Below are 22,412 nucleotides of genomic sequence, written 5' to 3'. Positions count from 1 at the left end.
ACAGAGTCACTGAAATAGGTGGGCCAGCATGTTGTCCAGTTTTCCCACTCCACCAAGTTCAGAATTGAGTGCTCCCAGCTGCTGAAGGCAGTGAGTAAACAATTTGTGGTGAGACCTCTTGAGAAGATAGATGACCTCATCTTGAAGGTTGATGCCTCACCCAAAGTTATGTTCCTTTTCCTTGGATAGTCTATATGCAGTGACTGGTCCAAGCCCAGGACCCAGACAATTCTGCATGGCCATTTCTAATACAGAGCTGCTAGGAGGACCAATTGGGCCCTTACTGGGAATGCTTCAGCATCCACCTCTCCTCTGTTCCATCCTCACATCACTCTCTCCTAAGGTGTTGATTTGGAGTGTAACCTCAGTAATCTCACTGTTCCCTTTCTGGAGAACATTATCTCTAATGAATCACTGTAGTTAGGGTCTCTGCTGTGTGATAGACTCATAAAAATGTTTTAAATTTGCGCTTCATGTAAGTTTTATATATGTTTATAAAAGAAACATCAATTCAGCAAAAAATTTGACCTAATACCAACAAAGTACAATCTAGACCTCAAATAGAAATATAATTCACTTGTTTAGGACTTATCACATTATCCTAGAATGCAGTACTAGGACTTAGTACTGAAGGTCCCATATTAGACTGAGTACTTATGAGTGTAAAATATTTCCAATATATTAGGGTAATGGATTTTATTCTTTTCCAACTGCAGATACTATAAGAGGAAACTGTCCTTCCATCTTTTGGAAGACAACTTCTGAAAACACACTTGTGTTACATTTGCATGAAGGTTCTATCATCATCTACTTCTAAAGCCCATATATTAAAACAAGTTAGCTTATTTATTTATTGTGTTAGGGACTAAACTAAATCTGGGTTTCTCATAGGTCACTGAGTTACATCTCCGACCCTAATTGACAGTTTTAAAAAATGTCTTTAATTGCTTGACAGTTTCATACATGTACATAATAAAGTTTAGTCATTTTTCTCCCACAAATTCTGCCCTTTTATTCTCTCCCTCTCATACTAGCACCTTTCTTCTAAACTTTCCTCTATTCTTTGTGTTCACTGAGTTTAATTAGAGTTTCTTACCTCAGCATTGGTGGGAGGAAATTTACTAGAGCAAGGAAAACTTTTCAGTGGCTACACCACTGAAGAAAATCTACTCTCTTCCTCCTGCTTCTCCAGCAACCATTGATACCAATAGTCTTTCAGGCTTACTTTTGACGTCTCATTTCATACTATGTTAAAAATGGATAGTTTTCAAGTAATTAATGTAAGTTTACTTACATTTTACATACATTTAAAATCAAATGAGAATTCAGTATTACATTAGTATTATATCATTAAACACCAACATGAATCTATTTATTAACAATTAAATGTAAGAGATTTTTTTCTTAAATTACTTATCACCTTCACAAACAAAGGGATATAAAAATCCATGGTGGTTATAAGCCATTTTGAAAGGTCTTTTCTAAATGTTTCTTGGTTTAACATCATCAGAGAGAATGACAAGTTGCTATGTTTCTCAAACTGCTTGGCAAGAGGGTGCCTCAAGTTCTAAACTAAATATTTGTGTAATACAACACAGAGAGTAAGAATTGCTTGAGCTTTTAAGATAGGACATAAAACCAAAGAAATTCCTGCAGTTAAATATTTTTGCCTCATCTTAAATCAGGCTTTCTTCTTCTGCTCCTCAGTGTCTTCCTTCGGTAGAAAAACTAGAAGCATAACCACCCAGATTTGGCCTGCATGGAGGTGATCACAGTTTCTTATGGCTTCTCAGCCATCATCTAGTTACAAGTTCTGTTTGCAGATTGCATAGGTCAAGATTGATTCTCCCCCTCTGTAGCAGTGTTGTAACAAACAACTTCATTAATCCAGCCTCTACCTAAATCCTGCTAATGTTTTTAGGCTTTAAGCTTATGTGGATACCCTCAAACTCATCAACATGGAGGAAAGATAGAATACTTAGGATCGACCTCCCACTTAGACGTGGGCTGTGGAAATACTTACACAGTAAGCTGTCTTCACCTAATCATTCATTTATAAAGGTGCTTTTTGCACAATGAAAGGAGATCTGATATGGATAAAATAAGAAAGTTTAAACTATTTAAATTTACCACTTAGTTTAACTTGCATTCTCCCCACTTCTCAGGATCAAGGGTTACACAGTTTCCTAACATTTCTTCCTACAGCATTTTTGCTCAGTAGGCTTTATAGAACTGGGGTGGGGGTGGTTTATATTAACCAGATGAGTGAGTATGGATGAAATCAAAGTTTTATCTTCTCTTGTGGGTGGGCTTGGTAAAGGGAATGAAAATGCTTGTTAAATTTAGAAGGCTCTTATAATGCTTACTAACCACAACAATGTGTTTTCAAAATACTAAAATTGGAAGACAAGCATATTGCCCCTAAGCAGCTATACTCAACATTGAACTGAACAGAATTGAAAACACTTGAGAGCAGTGACTTGCTTGAAGTCCTATTAACTGTAAGATTTCAAATGGAACAGGGGCATAAAAATCTATGTAAAAAATAAAAATTAGTGTATGTGAACAGCTGTCAAGAGGAAATCACTGCCAATAAATGTTTTAAAAATAGCTACAAGTTTTCATTAGAGTATAGATTTTTTTACTTGGCATCTATTTCCTCAAATAAATGACATGCCCAGTTGTGCATGTTTTCATTTTAATGTTGACAAAAAGTCTACTGATTTTGGTGAATGTGAGACAGCCACATTTGAGGACTCAATGTAATGAAATGGCCTAAGTTAAGGAATTGATTATCTTTCCTGGAATGGCTACTTTCCAAGAATGACAATCAGCTGAATAATATTCTGTCTATAAAAATCACCCTGGGATATTCTTTTATGGCTTTTAAAGGTCATTTTTAGCCACTAAAATCCTTTAAGAGATAATCTCGTTTCATAATTTGGATGAGAAGGAACTTTCCCTGTCCTCTCATATTGGCTGGATTTGTGTGTTTATTTTTCTTTTCGTTGACCACACTCTCTTGATCTCTGCTCTTTTACTGAGCAATTGTTTTGATAATTTCAGTCACATGTACTTAGCTTATTTTTCTAATCCTTTCCTTTTAATGAAGATTAGAAACTGCCATACACCAGTGAAGCTCACATAAGGCAGACAGTACCACACATGGAGATAAATAGCTGAATACTCTCAGAATGTCCCATAAGCTTGCATTTGACCTTTACTGAACCTGGAGGGAAGCTCTTTCTTCTATTACGGTTTGAATGTGAGACATATCCTGAAGCTCATGTGTTTGAACATTTTCTCCCTAGCTGGTGGCAGTTTGGAAAAGTTGTGGAACTTTTCAGAGGAGAAGCCTTGTTGGAAGAAGGGGGTCACTGTGTGGGGAAGGGGTTTTGAGGATTTTATGTAGTGGGTAGCCATTCCAGCTTTGGTCTGGAAGTTCCAACCCCTATTGAGACAGGCTTTGGTAACTATCACGCCTACAAGGCCGGGCCAAGAGAGGGCCCTGAAGACCCGAGATCCTGATGCGCTGCCCTCTCTTGTTTCCTGGACCATGGACGCTAGAAGTAGATCTAGGAGAGTTCTCCAGAGAACACTGCCAGACTGTGATGCATCTTTCCCAGAACCTGCAACCTACCTATCCCTTCATTTGTAAGTTATGCCACTAAATAAATCTCCCTTTTAACTATATGGAGTGGCCTTAATAATTTCACCAATATTTTAGAGCTCTGTTCCCACCTCTTGCTATTCACCTTTGTTTTTTTTGTTTTTGTTTTTTATTATATATATATATATAATTTTATTTTACAATACAATTCAGTTCTACATATCAGCCATGGATTCCCTTGTTCTCCCCCATCACGGCCCCCCAGCCCACCCCCCATTCCCACCTCCTCCAAGGCAAAGCCTCCCCCGAAGACTGAGATCAACTTGCTGGACTCAGTCCAGGCAGGTCCAGTCCCCTCCTGATCTGTTTGGGAGGCATCCAGGCAGTGGGACCGGGTTCTGTGCTCATCACCTTTGGTTATCTGAGTGTGGCTGCAATGTGACCAGACAGCTTCCTGGCTCCTGACATCATAGCTTCTATGCCTGCTGGCATGTCTTCTCGATCATGGTGGACTGTATCCCTCTGGAGCTTTAAGCCCAAATATGTCCTTTCTCCTTTAAGTTGTTATATCCACAGATGAAAGGGAGTTATAGCAATGGAAAGAGTAACTAAGACATTTGTATATCATGAAGACAATAATCTTTGTCCTGGTTGCCTAAGAAATATGAGGAAAATCCCTGATCTTTTGTAACTCATACACTTTTGAGGCCCAGTTACTCCTGGAGGAGAGATTCTAAGATTTCGTAGAGAGGTGACTATTGCAACAACTTTATCTTATTTCTTGTGTCATTCAAGGTCTCCATGGGAAATAATATGTAATTTAAAATTATCTAATAATTTGACCTGTTTTTCCCTTGAGGATGAATGTGTAATAAACATACACGACTTTTACCAGAAAACATCTAGTTCATTTGCATGAAGCCTTCCCAAGCCTACCCAAAAACACATTGGCAGTTTCCAGAACATTTAAGAAATGTTTAAAAAAGAAATTAAGAAATACTCTTTAAAAAAGTTCTGAATGGACCGGATTCTTTGCCTTGTTTTAAGGAGCATCACAACTATATAATAGCTAACCAAGCCATAACTTGCAATGCCATCTTGCTTCATTTCTTTCTCTCAATAGTAGCAACAAATTACTTTAAACTCCAGGCTTTGTTTATGAAGATTATGTTAATCCATCCCATCTCTTAACCAATATTGCTCTTGTTCATTCCTTGTTGTAGTCATAGTAATCCTAGTCACCAACCCCATCCCAACTTTTAGACCCCAGTACACCTTAACTTTATTCAAGATCCTTACTACTTAATCATTAAATCTCCATGTCACCTTTCTTAACCCTTCCTACCCCGAGGTTTGGTGGTATTCAAGTATTTGGCATTTCTTACAACTAGGCATTTGTATCTATCACTTGCCCTGCCTGGAATGTTTTTTCTCCATTATTTCCTAGCTTCTTTCTTTTCATCATAAAAGATTTGATTTCAATGGTTAAATGATACTGTAAGATACAGGCACAAACCAAAGTATTTCTTCCTGCTCTCTGCTCATACAGTTAAAACTGATGACTAAAGAAATATGGGGTTTTCTTTACTTAAGGAATCTGCATTTCTCTCCAGTGGACACCAGCTTGATGATGTCATAACACAGCTTGGAGAGACTCTTAATTCTCACAGTTTGAAGGATCATGCCCTTCTCCCCAATGATTTTTCCCAACTTCAGAGGTCAGCGACAATACAAGTTTAATCAAAAGGTTCCCATAGCCTCTTTCTTTGATTCGGGTATTTTGCAAACTATAGTCTCACTAACATAAGCAGCCTGGGAAATGACTCAGAGGGGAAAAGTGCTCACTGTCTGAGCCTGAAGACCTGAGTTTGGGTCACGATCCCACAGTGAAAGCGGAGAACCAATTCCTGAAAGTTGTCTTCTGACCTCCACAACACACACACACACACACACTTTAAAAAATTAAAGACAAAACCAAAATCCATAACGAGCAAAACCAAAGGTGGGAAATTTTACTGCAGAGATTCTCAGGAGTTTTCAGAGATATGTCAGGAACAGGGATAATGCCCATATGTATTTCATCACATCATAGAGTCTTCTCCAGGTAGCTTATAGGCTGAGTAAATTCTCTTTCTGTGTTCTTGAAGCTGTGAGATATAGAGTTATGACTCCTCTTACACTGTGTCATCACATATCTGTATTTGGAGGGTATGGTGCAACTTGTTCTTTGAAGATTTCCAGGAAAGTCAGAATGAGGCTTGAGTGAGAGCTTCAACAGAAAAGATGTAAGTGGTAGTCACAGTCGAGCCAGTCATCTTGAAACCACAGGGATACCATGAAACACTCTTATTTTCCATGCAGAGAAACTGAGGTCCAGAAAGGGGTAAATCATTGCCACATTAACCACAAAGAATTCCCCATAATTCAGGTGTCAAAACCAAAGCATATGTTTCCTAGATGTCCTGTTGTAGGCATGCTGTGTTGTTTAACAAGGTAACAATGTACTTCATGTGGTAATTGCATACTATAGGGTGACTAGCGTGGAATGGGAATTAAGATTTTGAGTACAACATGAAAAGGGTATGGGACTCATGGGACAAGGTGATAAAAAGTATATCCATTTCACCATATTTCAATTTTGGTGAATTCCTTTGTCCCCAACAAACAACACTACCATATGACTTAATTATACCAGGATTCTATATCCTCTCATGGGGATGCCTGTACAACCATATTCATTGCTGAACTATATCCACAATAGCTAGGAAATGGAAGCAGAAATGGATGTTCATGAACTGATGAATACAATGAAAATGTGGTACATGTAAACAATGGCATTTTATTCAATTGTAAAGGAAAATAAAATTTGCAGGGAAATGTATGGAATTAGAAAAATGATATTGAATAAAGTAGGCAAGCCCCAGAAGGACACCAGAAGAAGACGTCATATTCTCTATCTTACATGGATCCTAGCTTTGACTTTTTAGTTATGTTTGTTTAACATAGAGCACCTGGGGAAGCCAGAAAATTATGAGATGGAAATGGGATGTATATGCCTTGAGTAAGGGAGGATATTGGGGCATAAATAAAAGGAAAACAAAGATGGAGACTACTGTGTGTAGAGAAGTTAAGTAGGGAGGTTGGTAAGGCATGGAAATTGCAGAGATGAAGGAACGGGATGGGGCAGGGGTTATAATCACGCCATATGGAAGCCTGCTTTCTTTGTAACTCAAATAAATAATAAATACCAAAAAGGAAATGAAGTTACCCTGTGTGACTGGATGCTGCTGCTCCAAGAAGGAATGGATTACTGAATGTGGTGCCCAGGTTCAGGCCTGAGATGCCCCACAGATGTGGATCATGTGGGATTCAGGCACTAGCCAGCAAGATGTATGGAAACCAAGGTTCATTGTTCATTGTTTGTCATCTCAACTTCCAAATAACACCTTCAAAGGCACACAATTCAAGAAGTCTTGAAATATGGCTGGGCATGAATTCTGGTTTGGCTACTTGATAGTTCTGTAATCCAGGATAAACTACTAACTTTCCGCAGGTTAGGTTCTTTATGTATAAACCTGTCAATAATAATACCTCAAAGGCTATTTATGAGGCATGTTCTATTATAAATAACAGATCAACATTAATTATGGTCATCAATTTCATTTTCTTTTTTTAAATTAAATTTAGTTGTTGATTTTACATCCTAAGAGCAGTTTACCTCCCCTCCTCTCCTCCCGTTCCCTCACCCCACCTCCCCTCTGCTCCACTGAATCCACTCTTCATCTGTTTCTGTTCAGAAAGGGGCAGGCCTGCCATGAATACCAACAAAGTATGGCATCTAAAGTTGCAGTAAGACTAAGCACTTCCCCTTGTATTTAGGCTGGGCAAGACAATTCAGTATGAGTAATAGATCCCCAAGAGCCAGCCAAAGCATTAGGTGCAGCCATTGCTACCATTTCAAGGAGTCCCACAAATAGATCAATGTAGATGTAACCAACCGTCTTATTAAATAAGAAACACAGAAACAATGTAAAAGAGAAAGCCGAGAGGTCAGAGCTCAGAGCTAAAATCTCACCCTTCCTCCTGCTGTCCCAGCTTCGCGAAAAGAGACCTACTTCCTGTCGGTTCGTATTTTTAAAGTATGTTGTTCTGCCGTCTCATTGGTTGTAAACCCAAACACATGACTGCCTCGTCACTGTCTGAATGTACAGCCCCCTAGGTCTTAAAGGCATATGTCTCCAATGCTGGCTGTATCCCTGAACACACAGAGATCTTATGGGATTAAAGGCGTGTGCCACCACCGCCACACTCTTGCTATGGCTTTAATAGCTCTGACCCTGAACACACAGATATCTATGGGATTAAAGGCGTGTGCCACCACCGCCACACTCTTGCTATGGCTCTAATAGCTCTGACCCCCAGACAACTTTATTTATTAACATACAATCAAATTAATATTTCAGTACAAATCAAAATAATATTTCAATACAATTAGATTACCACCACATTTCCCCTTTTCTATTTTAATAAAAAGAAAAAAAGCAAAAGGTTATGACTAACAAAAGAAAAACTATATACAAAAGTACAATAACTATATACAATATATACAAGTAATAAATACCTAAACAGGTATTTGACAAATCAGAGAAAATAATTCCATTATCTATCCTATTTTGATAATTCCAAGATGTATCTAATGTACCTTCTATCCTAATTAATTTTCAACTATAACTAACTAATCTTCAACCATAACTAACTAATCTTCAACTCCCTCAGAGACCCAAGAAGGGAATAATATTAGCTAACAAAAATAAAAACAGGAAGTGCATGCAAGCAACTTCCAAAAAAATTTTGTGAGTTGACAGAAACAGCCAGCTGCCTGGGCAGTCACCTGAGGTTTCTCCGCAGTGTTGGGGCATCATCTTCAGCCTATAGGCTTAGTGTATCTGACAGACTCATTTGTGAAGTAGGATGTACACAAGGTCAACAGTTCAACCTCACATTGGGTGAGAGCAGTCCACGTACCAGAAACACCTGAATTCCACTAGTGTCCTGTCATGATTCAGGATTTTAAATTCTGGAAATTGTTGACAGTTTTTTAATTCAGCTGTCCATTCTTCTTGGCTGTGTATATATGGCTTCATCTCAGCATCCCCTTCTTCTCCACATCCCTCTATTAAATGCCAGTCTACTTTTGAGAGGCATGAGCTTTCAGCTGCTGTTCCATTGTACAACAGAATCCATCGGCCCTCTGCCTGTTAAGCTGCCTTCGAAGAAAAGGGCACCGTACCTTTTCCGGATGCGAAGGCCACTTCAGGGATGGGGCCATATTGTCCTGGCCTCAGAAGATGCCTTTTGATAAAGCCATAACCACACTTGTTTTGGCAAGAATCAGTAGTCCCTTGTTTCGTGATCTGTCTGTCCATTTTGTCCTGTTGATTCGAGGATACTTTGTTGTCCAGTGGCTAACTTTTGCCAGAATGAAAGTTGACTCCATATGTAGTTTCTTCAATGCCCATATTTTCTCTAAAGTAGATTGGTACTGCCAGGAGCCGACATGTCTCAAAAAAGAAAAATTTTCTAAGTTATTAAAACATTTTAAATGCCATATTCTGTAGATCTCTGAAGGGTTTGAAGATGACCTGTCTAAAACATCTCTGCTCAATTTTTAAAACATATCTAATATGACTACAAGTTCTATGATAATGTCTAACTACTAGCTTTCATTTCTTTATATCCTAATAGTTGATAATAATAACATTCAAGGATCAGAAATTTGCATTACATTGTTAAATGGATGGAATAAATACAATTAGAAATATACACATAGCATTTTCTAACAATATCAGTTTCAAATTTGTGTACAATATAAAACAATTCAATCCAATGTAAAGTATTTAAAACTAGTAATTGTCTTTCTCTTTTCTTTCTTTTTTTTTTTAAACAAGAACCTTAAATCTAATCTCCTTTGCTTAGCCTTTTTCCTAACCCTTGACAATAACTTGTAACCAACCCCCCTAAATACTGAAAATTATCCCAGACCCAAAACCCATTAAAAAGACCAAAAAACCACCCGCCCCACACCACCTCTTTGGGAATGTGGGCGTCGTATTCTTAAAATTGCTTCCTGCTGGGTATGGGCGAAGTTTTCTTTATCCTGAAAGAAAAATTTTAGGTTAATTGTCAAATTCTAGGAGAGGTAACTATATCCTTCATTATCCAGTCTGTGTATAATGCCAAAGTTGAGGGTTTATCTCAAGTCCTTATTCAAGTAGTCTTTGAGACTGGATCATCTCAGCTAGTCATCTCAAATTTGCTCTGAGCACCTTGTAGTTCAAAGCTGATCTGTGGATGATGTTTGTCAGCTTAATGATATTATTATTGTCCACGTGGAATTGTTGTTGTTGTGGGGCCCCATCTTCTTTCTGGAGACTTCAGTTGATGTTAGGCCAGGCCGTGATTTCCTGCAGAAAACTGATAAGAGACTCGAACACAAAAACATATATATGCAGCTAGCCTTTTTTCTAGAATTAGTTAGTACTCTATGTGACCATTCATATCTTAACAAAGTTTAAAATGTATATATATATATTAATCTTGTAAATTTTGATATAAAATTTATACTTTGAGAACAGTTTAAAGAATCAGAATAGAATCAAAGAGTTGATTTTAGTAATAGAATAGTCCCTTAATTAATTTTGCTTTTGTCCTGTACCATAGCAGAAATGGCTCTTATTCTGGCATGATACAGGGAGTTTGCATTTTCCTTTTAACAACATGCTTGATTTTAAAGAAGGAGAGAGCCATTCTCCAACTCCAAAGTCAGCTTTAAATTTTAATTGAACTGGGACTGTTAGAAGACCAATAGTGTTAAATCTTTAGAGAAAAGCAGAAACAAACATTTAGGAAGACATAAAATTTTTTTAGATAATATATACCCATACACCGTTTCACTCTGTTTCTTGGGATAGATGATTTGTCCCTTTTCTTCAGTTGTCTCATTTGTCCAGTGTTCTTCAGATTCCTTAACCTTCATTCTCCTAAAAGACAAAAACAAAAACCTTTCCCCAAGACTAATTTTGGGGATGTTTCCTTTTGACAAGTTATTATCTGATTAAATGAAAAGGCATGTGTTATTGATACAAGTTAGTTTAAATTGGATGTTCATGCTGGTTGATGAACTATCACCTCCTCTAATTAAGAGGTCTCTCTTGTTCAAATCGAACCTTTATCAATTTTGATGGTACCCACAGCTTATCTTCTCCTGTAGAAACAAAAGCAAAACCACGTCCCCAATGTAATACATACCCTGGTTTCCATTCTGAGGTCAGCACATCCTTAAAGTATATAGGCTGATTTAATTCTGTAGTTTTTTCTATTATCCAATGTCTCTCTGCAGCTGTTGTTCCTTTCTCATTGGCATTCAGAAAATTCAAAGTTAGAAGAGCATTATGCAGTCTATTTCTGGGGGTTTTTGTTACCCATTTCTGTTTATTTAGCATATCCTTTAGAGTTCTGTTTGATCTTTCTATAACTGCTTGACCTGTAGGATTATGTGGTATGCCTGTAATATGCTTTATATTGTAATAAGCAAAAAACTGTTTCATTTTAACAGAGACATATGATGGAGCATTGTCAGTTTTAATTTGTGCAGGTATACCCATGATGGCCATAACTTCTAGCAAATGAGTGATTACAGAATCAGCTTTTTCAGAACTCAAAGCAGTTGCCCATTGAAATCCTGAATAAGTATCGATAGTGTGGTGTACATATTTCAATTTTCCAAATTCTGCAAAGTGAAACACGTCCATCTGCCAGATTTCATTTCTCTGAGTACCCTTTGGGTTACATCCTGCTGGTAATGGCGTCTGATTGTAGAAGGAACAAGTAGGACATTTCTTTATTATTTCTTTGGCTTGTTGCCAGGTTATGGAAAAATCCTTTTTTAAACCTTTACTATTAACGTGATGTTTTTTATGAAATTCTGAGGCCTCCAGCACATTTCCTATCAATAATTTATCAATCTCTTCATTGCCTTGTGCTAGAGGGCCTGGCAGACCAGTATGGGATCGAATGTGAGTTATATATAAAGGATGATTCCTTTTCCTGATTGTATCTTGTAATTGAATAAATAGTGAAGTTAATTCTGAAGCATCAGGGATAAATTCTGCAGTCTCAATATGTAACACCACTCTTTCAGCATACTGAGAGTCAGTTACTATGTTGAGAGGTTCTGAAAAATCCATTAATACCAACAGAATAGCATACAATTCTGATTTTTGCACTGAATTATACGGACTTTGAACCACTTTACTTAAATTTTCTGATTTGTAACCTGCCTTTCCTTCTTTGTTGGCATCTGTATAAAATGTACGAACTCCAGATATGGGTTTTTGCCGTACAATTCGAGGCAAGATCCATTCAGCTCTCTTTATAAGATCAATTCTATTGCTTTTGGGATATTTGCTGTTAATTTCTCCCAAAAAATTACTGCAAGCTCTTTGCCAAGGTTCACTTTCTGTCCATAATTTTTCAATGTCCTCCTTAGTTAATGGTACGACAATTTCTGCTGGGTCTATGCCTGCTAATTGACGAAGTCTCAATTTTCCTTTGTAAATCAAGTCAGAGATTTTTTCCACATAAGTTTTTAATTTTTTATTTGGTTTATTTGGTAAAAATATCCATTCCAATATAATATATTCCCTCTGCATTAATATTCCAGTAGGAGAACGCCTAGAAGGTAAGATAACCAAAATGCAATCCAGCTTTGGATCAATACGATTCACGTGTCCTTCATGCACTTTCTTTTCTACCAAGGCTAATTCTTTCTCAGCTTCAGGTGATAATTCTCTTGGACTATTTAAGTCCTTGTCACCTTCTAAGGTTTTGAACAAATTAGTCAGTTCATCATTTTTTACCCCAACAATAGTTCGTAGATGAGAAATATCTCCAAATAATCTTTGAAAGTCATTAAGAGTCTGTAGTCTATCTCTCCGAATTTGCACCTTTTGGGGTCTAATTTTTTGTAGCTCTATTTTATATCCTAAATAATTAATAGAATCTCCTCTTTGTATCTTTTCAGGAGCAATTTGTAATCCCCAGCGAGGCAAAATTTTCTTTACTTCTTCAAACATTATTTCTAAAGTATCTGCATTTGAGTCAGCTAGTAAAATATCGTCCATATAATGATAAATTATAGATTTAGGAAATTTTTTACGTATCACTTCCAATGGCTGTTGTACAAAATATTGGCACAGAGTTGGGCTATTCAACATTCCCTGTGGGAGGACCCTCCATTGAAATCTTTTAACCGGTTGAGAATTATTATAAGTAGGCACTGTAAAAGCAAATCTTTCTCTGTCTTTTTCTTGTAAGGGTATTGAAAAGAAACAGTCTTTTAAATCAATAACTATGAGAGGCCATCCTTTTGGTAACAGAGTAGGCAAAGGCATCCCAGATTGTAGAGAACCCATTGGCTGAATTACTTTGTTAATTGCCCTAAGGTCTGTTACCATTCTCCATTTACCAGATTTCTTTTTAATAACAAATACAGGAGAATTCCAAGGGCTGGTTGATTCTTCAATATGCTGAGCATTTAACTGTTCTTCTACCAGCTCTTCTAAAGCCTGGAGTTTCTCTGTTGTTAAAGGCCATTGCTGGACCCATACAGGCTTGTCTGTTAACCATTTTAAAGGTAGAGCTGTTGGTGTCTTTGGAAGATCATCAGTTATTGTGCCCTGTTCTTGTATAATATGGATGGCTGGTGACCACTCATTAGAACAATATCTTCTAATATTTCTCTCAGTAACATGTGCTAGTTTATGATTTGTTCCTGAGATTGGAGGGATGTTAATCTGAGTATTCCATTGTTGCAACAAGTCTCGACCCCACAGGTTCATAGTTATGTTAGCCACATATGGTTTTAATTTTCCTCTCTGTCCTTCTGGACCTATACATTCGAGCCATCTTGCACTCTGTTTCACCTGAGATAATGTCCCAATTCCTAACAGTTGAACGTTTACCTCCTGAAGAGGCCAAGTTGGATGCCAAAATTCTGGTGCAATTATGGTAACGTCCGCACCTGTGTCTACCAGACCAGACAACAAAACACCATTTATTTTTATCGTTAATTTTGGTCTTTGTTCATTAATAGAAGTTTGCCAAAAAATTTTCTTTATGTTTTCTCCTGAATTTTCTATTCTCTCTGTTTCATCATTCTGACCAGCATGATTTATTCCAATAGGCATTTGGTTATTTAATCGCTCTCCAGAGCAGGCATTTCCTCTATGGCTGCCGGAAAGGTTTGAACTGGATTTGCACTGGGGGCCTGCCTGAGGCCCCTCTGGGAGTTTCCCGAAGACTGAGGCAAAGGATTACCCTGTCTGTCCTTTGTTGATCTACATTCGTTGGTCCAGTGTTTTCCCTTACCACACCTTCTGCATACTCCAGAAGGAAGGGGCATTCTGTTGCCATTGTTCCTTGAAGAAACATTGTTTCTGGAAATGACCTGTCTACAGTCCCTTTTCAAATGTCCTTGCTTTCCACATCCAAAACATCTAACACTCCTCAAACCTTTTGAAATTACTTCTCCTACCCATGTATCATCATGCTCATCAGCTTCAACATTAATTGTTTCTCTAATCCAATCTTCCATAGGTGCAGATCTTGCCCTTAATGGCCTGATTATTCTTTTGCATGCTGCATTCGCATTCTCAAAGGCCAAAGATTCAATTATTGCCTTACCAGCTTCTGAATCCGAGACCGTTCTCTTTACTGCTGAAGCCAGTCTTTGTAAAAAATCTGTAAAAGACTCTTTTGGGCCTTGCTTCACCTTTGTAAATGACTCAGATTTTTTTCCTGGTTCCTCAACTTTGTCCCATGCATTCAAGGCTGCCGTTCGACATAAAATTAGCGTTTGGACATCATATAAACATTGTGCTTGTGCTGAAGCATATTGGCCTTCGCCCATAAGCTGATCCTGGCAAACTTGTACTCCTTTATCCCTCCATTGTTTTTCTATGTTTTTAGCCTCCTCCTTAAACCAAGTCAGAAATTGAAGTCTCTGGCTGGGTTCCAGAACACCTTGTGCGAGGTCCCGCCAGTCCTGTGGTACTATCCTATTATATGTTGACCAAGTGTTTAACATTTGCTTTACATATGGGGAATGCATGCCATAAGATACTATTGCCTCCTTAAACCTTTTTAAATCCAACATTTCAATTGGAGCCCAAGTATTTTGTGTAGCCATTTGATCAGGCATCTGCTGTACTGTTACAGGATAAATTAAGGGTGACTGTGTGAAAACAGGCTTTCTTTCTGCAACCTTATGATCCCGACTTGAAACAACTTCACTGTTAATTTCTTCTGTCTGAATTTTTACAGGTTTAACAAGTTCTTCTAACGCTGTTATCCTGGCACTTAAATTGACTATCTTTTTAAATATTAAAATGTGGATTATTATAGTGATGAGGTGCATAATTCCACCAATACTAATATTATATAGTTGTTCCATTGCCAGACTGCCTAAAATTTCGAACAAAAACCAATTTTCTTCCAATGTACACATAAAACCCATTTGTTTTTTAATGTGGAAAAAAATTCTCTTTTAGATAGTTTCCTTTAAAATATCTGATATATTATGACTTACCAAATCTGCGTAGAACAGTAGAAATCCGAGGGGATTTTCAAAGCAGCCACCTAGTGTCCCAGGTGTAAATCCAGAGAGAGAGAGAGAGAGAGAGAGAGGAAAGAGAGAACGCACAAGAAAGCGTAGCCGGCTAAAGCTTAAATGCAGCCACGTGTTCCCTCTTGTGCCGAGTCAAGGCTTGGGTCTGGCTTCCTTAAGCTCCGACCACGTGCGTTGGCTTTACAGGCAGGGCCCTGTTCGGCAGGGCAGGTCTGAGTTGTTTGTAGCACCGGCTTTAGGCAAGCTGCTCACAGACCTAGGCCCGGGCTAGAAGTTGCTACCCGGACTAGGACGCCAGTAGCTCGGACTAAGAAGCCGATCGCCGCCGGCCGCCGTGTGCCGCCTGCCGCCCTTGCAGGAAAGCGGACCTGCCACCAAGCCAAGCAGTTTTTAATGGATTCTTGTCACGTTGGGCGCCAGATGTAGATGTAACCAACCGTCTTATTAAATAAGAAACACAGAAACAATGTAAAAGAGAAAGCCGAGAGGTCAGAGCTCAGAGCTAAAATCTCACCCTTCCTCCTGCTGTCCCAGCTTCGCGAAAAGAGACCTACTTCCTGTCGGTTCGTATTTTTAAAGTATGTTGTTCTGCCGTCTCATTGGTTGTAAACCCAAACACATGACTGCCTCGTCACTGTCTGAATGTACAGCCCCCTAGGTCTTAAAGGCATATGTCTCCAATGCTGGCTGTATCCCTGAACACACAGAGATCTTATGGGATTAAAGGCGTGTGCCACCACCGCCACACTCTTGCTATGGCTTTAATAGCTCTGACCCTGAACACACAGATATCTATGGGATTAAAGGCGTGTGCCACCACCGCCACACTCTTGCTATGGCTCTAATAGCTCTGACCCCCAGACAACTTTATTTATTAACATACAATCAAATTAATATTTCAGTACAAATCAAAATAATATTTCAATACAATTAGATTACCACCACAGATCAAACTACATTATTAAGTCAGTCCCATGCAGGCTCCCTGGTTATCAGTTCAGACTCTGTGAGTTTCTATGAGTTAGGTTAGTTGTTTCTGTGTGTTTTCTTGTGAAGGATGTCCTTGACTCCTCTGGCTTCCACAATCCTTCCTCTCTCTCTTCAGCAGAATTCTCCAAGCTCAGCCTAATGTTTGACTGTAGGTCTCTGCATCTGTTTCCATAGTTAATGGATGAAGGCTCTATGATAACAATTGGGGTAATCACAAATCTGATCACAGGAATTGGCTAGTTCAGGCTACATATCCACCTTTGCTAGGAGTCTTACATCAACTTCATTTTCAAGATCAAAGTCACAAAATAATGTTCAATTTGTATGCAAGCCTATGTGGATTTTAGATCTAGAATAAGGGTTATCAAGTAGCCAAACCAGAATTTATGCCCAGCCACATTTGAAGACTTCTTGAGTTTTGTGCCTTTGAAGAATCATTTGGAAGTCTTTTCATATATTTCTCATTTTTCAGAATGCCACTTCTTTTTATATATTCTATTTATAATCACTTTTCTACACAAAATTCTTCCCAAGGCCCATCTAAACTAAACTCCAACTATGTTCAGAATTTTCATCTGACCACAAAGAAATGCTCATCCCAATCCATTAACTAAGATGACAAAGGATGAGCCTTGGTTTCCATAACCTCTTGCTGGCTAATGCCTGAATTACACTTGATGCACAATTGTGGGGTATCTCCTGGTTGAACCTGAGTACCATGTTCAGTAATCCACTCTTTCATGGAGCATCAGTATCCAGTCATACAGGGTGATTAATAGATTATTTTATAACACATTGGTAAGAAATTTTCCTTATGTTTATCTTTCTTCTTTATACAGTGGCAAAATACCTGAAAACCCTGACTTTTCTCCTTTACTTGCTTCTCTCCACCTCCCGCTGTTTTTCTGATTCCTCTTTTCCTCTTGCTCATCCATCCTCTCTTCTTCACATTACTATCCCGATGATTTAGAGAACTGTTTTAAATTTAAACATTAGCTTTTGGCTTGCTTCTTGTGTATATTATCAAAACCTTGAGAAATATATAAGTAATATATTTTAAATTGTATGAGGGATTTAAAATGCATTTGAAAATGTACTGAGAGCTGTGTAATCCACCCATGAAAAAATATGAATACTTATTTTGAATGAATAAGTACTTTATTTGTATTTGAATAAGTATTGAATTGAATTTGTATTTGAATGAATAAGTTGAACAGTTTCCTCCAAGATTGAAACATTCCATTCTGCAGGAAAGCTTCTTAAGACAGAAGGTAAATAACTCAAAATAGCTTTGATTTTTTTGCCACTGTATGAAAAATAAATAAATAAAAAGAAAATTTCTTACGGATGCATTATTAAAACCAACTAGATACATTAGATCCTTCCATCCCAAGAAAAAGCAACAAAGGCTACACAGAGTCACTCACAGACAAACCAAGCTGCAAAGAAGACCCTTGAGACCAAGACCAGCTTTTTAGAAGCAGAAACCAGCCCAGCTGCCTGAAAGAGGGTTAGACTAGCTGAGTCACATGGAAAGGATATCCTCCAACCTGTTGAACTGTTGGCAGGTTGTCCACTGTGCTCTAGGTTTCTAGATTTTGTCAGCTGTCACCATGATAATGTGGGCCAGCTGTCTTTGAATTATTTCTGCTCCTGTAAGCAACTACTTTCCTGTATTCTGGTAAGTAACCAGTAAAACTACCTGGTTCATTAAATTGGACTTGGGTGGCATTTGCACTTTGGTCTCTCAAGGACTGTCTATCTGGGGTGAAGAAACATGTGCTTTGAGTCTCCCCAGGAAAAGTTTTGTCACACAACAACTCACATAAAAAGAAAATATTTTACAGAAGTTCATGATTCTGAGAACCCTACTTTTGTGTGTGTGTGTGTGTGTGTGTGTGTGTGTTTATTTGTTTTTCAAGACAGGGGTTCTCTGTGTAGTTTTAGTGCCTGTCCTGGATCTTGCTCTGTAGACCAGGCTAGCCTTGAACTCACAGAGATCCTCCTGCCTCTGCCTCCCGAGTGCTGGTATTAAAGGCATGTGCCACCACTGCCCAACTTGAGAACCATATTTTACTATATTTGGATCCCACTGCAATAACAACAACAATGATAACAAAATAACTACAAACTGGGTAGATTTTAGACAGCAGAAGCATCTGCTTCTGGTTCTAGAAATTTGAAAGTCCAACTTCAATGTTCTGGCAATTCAGTTTCTGGTGAAGAAATGCTTCTTAGTTCCTCAATGGCACTATGTCTCATGGTGGAAGGGACAAGGCAGTTCTCTGGGACCTTTTGTATAAGGGCTTCAGTCCTTTTTATGAGGGGTTTTTCCTCATAACCAGATCACATCCCAATGGCCATACCGCAACACGAACACATTGGTGATTAACCATTGACATACAAACTCTGGGGCTTTGCAATCATATAGGTTATTGCATACCCCCTGAAGCTTGATCAATCCTGATTGAACATCTCTTCTATGAAGAGTAAGTAATCAGTAGGGCAAACTGGAATTGAAAAGGTGATAGAGAAAATGTAGTGGAGCAAAATCCTCAGATCCTTGGTATACAAATATCTGTCCAGACAAAAAGCAAGCAAGTTGAATAACAATCTATCTTCCCCTTTATTTATGCTGAACAATATAGCATTGCTCTTTAAAATGTAGACTTCAATGAAAATTATGACTATATAAAATTTAGTATTTGTCAGGCTATCTACAGAGGAGGTAAGCTGTGGGATGTCTTTCTGTACTCTGAATATGTGTTGCTCTGACTGGTTGATAAATAAAGCTGCATTGGCCTATGGCAGGGCAGCATAAGGTTAGGGGGTACATTCAAACTGAAGATGAGAGGGAGAAGGGTGGGGTCAGGGAGACAACCAACCCACCATTCAAGGAGCAACATGTAATGGGACACAGTTAAAGCCACAGAACACGTGACAATATATAGATTAATAATTATGGGCTGAGAAAAGTTATAAAAGCTAGCTGGCAAGAAGCCTGAGACAATAAGCCATAGAATTTGTGATTAATATTAAGCTTCTGAGTGATTATTTTATAAGCTGCAGGACTTCAGGGCTGCGTGGGACTGGAGAAACTTCCAACCACAGTCTTCTGAAGTTCACAAATGATAGTGGATGTTAAACATCGAAAATTTGTTTATTTTCTTTTTTATTAATTATTTTTTTATTTATTTTATATCCTGACCACATTTTCCCCCATCTCCTCATGTTCCCTCCCCACTGCCTTCCCTCTGTGGCCACCTTCCATTCTGCCTCTGTTTCTGTTCAGAAAGGGGCAGGTCTTCCATGGGTGTCAACAAAGCATGGCATATCAAGCTGAAGAAGGACTATGCTCCTCCCTTTGTATTAAAGTTGGGCAAGGCAACCCAGTAGGAAGGAATAGGTTCCCAAAAGCCAGCTCAAGGGTTAGGGATATGCCCTGATCCCACTGCCAGGAGTCCCACAAATAGACCAAGGTACACAACTGTCACCCATATGTAGAGGGCCTAGGTCAGTCCCACACAGGCTTGCTAGCTGTTGGTCCAGACTCTGTGAGCTCCTATGAGCCTGGGTTAGTTGCTTCTATGGGTTTCCTTGTGATGACCTTGACTCCACTCTCATACAATCCTTCTTCTCTTCAACAGGATTCATGGAGCTCAACCCAGTGCTTGGCCGTGGATCTCTGCATCAGTTACTAGATGAAGGCTCTCTGATGACAACTGGGGTAGTCATCAACCTCATTGCAGGAGATGGCAAGTTCAGGCACCCTCTCCACTTTTGCTAGGAGTATTATCTCGAGGCATTTTTGTGGATTCCTGGGAGGTTGGATTTTTTGTTTGTTTGGTTTTTTTTTTTGGTTTTTCGAGACAGGGTTTCTCTGTGTAGCTTTGTGTCTTTCCTGGAACTCACTGGGTAGCCCAGGCTGGCCTCGAACTCACAGAGATCTTCCTGGCTCTGCCTCCCTAGTGCTGGGATTAAAGGTGTGTGTCACCACCGCCTGGCTTGGATTCCTGGGAGTTTCTTAATGTCTAGTTTAATCATTCACTAAATACCATGGCTGTCAAAGCTTATGAAAACAGAACTAATAATCTAAACTCACAAACCCAGCTGGTTTCAAAGCTTGCCACTCTATCCTAACTGCAGAGTGTGGTAAAACTTACAGTCCATCAATAACTTCTTTTATCTACAGCTATGCACTGACAAGAGGACAGTTAGTGCTTTTAAAAAATAAAGAATGTAAATTAATATTAAGATTTGACAGCATGCATCAATTTCCATATGAATATTAAACTTGATCTAACTTATTCTGACATAGATTTCCCATTTGGTCTTAACTACAGTTTAATTTTTCACAATTTCTTTAGAGTAATTCTGTCAATCTGGTGTTCCACAGAACATTTTTCTTTCAAGATACTTAGTGTATACACGACTTGGTGATCAAATAAATCTGGGAAATAGTCCATGTAATATTCTCCATTTGGTGTGTTAAAAAAAATGTAAGAACATTGAAGGCTCTGGGATTATCTATCACAAAAGGAACCCTCTGTGACTTTGTTTCTATTTCTTAAAGTCACTATACTTCAGAAAAAAATTTATTTGTTATTTTTATTTTTTATGCATTTTTAATTAAATGTATCACTGCCTGTCTTAATTAGGGTTTCTATTGCTGTGTAGAGACGCCATGACCACAGCAACTCTTACAAAGGAAGACATTTACTTGGGGTAGCTCACTTAACAGTTTAGAGGTTCAGTCCATTATCCTCATGGTGGGGAGCATGGCAGTGTGCAGGTAAACATGGTGCTGGCTACATCTTGACCAGAAGGCAACAGTAAATGGATTGAGTGTCACACTGAGGGAAAGAGACCTCAGAGCCCACCCCCACAGTGACACATTTCCTCCAACAAGGCCACACCTACTACAACAAGGCCATACCTCCAAAAAGTGCCACTCACTCTGGGGGTCATTTTTTTTTCAAATCACCACATTCTTCCTTCTCTTTTCTCACTCCAGCCCCTCCCTCCAACTCCTTCCATATCTCCCAACCAATCTCAATTTGATCACCTCTTTTTCTTTATTACTGTTAAGTGTATGTGTGTAAGTATATACAAATATATAAATACAAACTGCTGAGTTCTTTTTTATTGTTTATGTGTATATGATTTCCGCTCTGACCACTTGAAATTGAATAACCAAATATGGGACTCATCCTTGGGAAAGACTAATTTCCCCTTTCTCAGCAATCATTAGTTATCTTTGTCTACAAATGTGAAGATACCACATGAGCCATGTGGCAAAGCATAGATTTATAGAAGTGGGTTAATTTAAGATGTACGATCTAGCTATCAAGAAGCCTTAGCCAATAGACCATACATTTCATAATAAATATAAACCTCTGTGTGTTTACTTGGGGGATGCGAGTGGGAGAGATTTGTCCCGATCACCGGCAGGCCAGGACACAGGAAATCTTCAGGCTACATATGACACCTTTATAGACATCTTATCATTCTGATCATTATTTTCACAATGGATTGCTCCTTTTTCTTTGTGGCTTACAGAGTATTTTATGGTACTAGAAAAGTTAGATTGCAGGAAAGAGTCTTTCAGTTCAAATCCAGCTCAAATCACACAAGTCCTGTATCCTATATGTGCAGTGTCTTCAGCAATATATTTGCTTAAAAAACACAAAGATTTCAGAATAAGATTTATTTACAAACTGACTTTACAAAGATGAATTTGCATTTAAAATATCTTTAAAAGATTTGGATTAATTTTCTACAGGATTGGATCTTTACAGATGTTATTTTTTGGTAAATAATAGATACAAAAGTCTGTACTGTGGTTTCTCCATGTAAAAAGCATCCTTATGGAAACAGAAGGATGATCTGAGTCTTAAATGTAAATATTCTTAACTTCAATGGCACCACAAAATCAAGTATCATTTTTTAAACCTTACTCAGCGTTGTAGTTATAGGACATAGGACATAGAATAATGTCTAGTATGTAGTAGGAATATCAATGAATGACTGGAGGGATAAAATTTAATGGGATCAGCATCTCCATGATAGTTTGACCTCATTCAGAAACTATTTTATTAACGAACCAGACTTACTGTTTTTGATGTA

Source organism: Peromyscus maniculatus, chromosome 4 (genome assembly GCF_049852395.1).
Source record: "Peromyscus maniculatus bairdii isolate BWxNUB_F1_BW_parent chromosome 4, HU_Pman_BW_mat_3.1, whole genome shotgun sequence".
NCBI classification, from domain to species: Eukaryota; Metazoa; Chordata; class Mammalia; order Rodentia; family Cricetidae; genus Peromyscus; species Peromyscus maniculatus.
The sequence above is the reverse complement of the archived record's forward strand: the minus strand, read 5'-3'. Positions refer to the sequence as shown.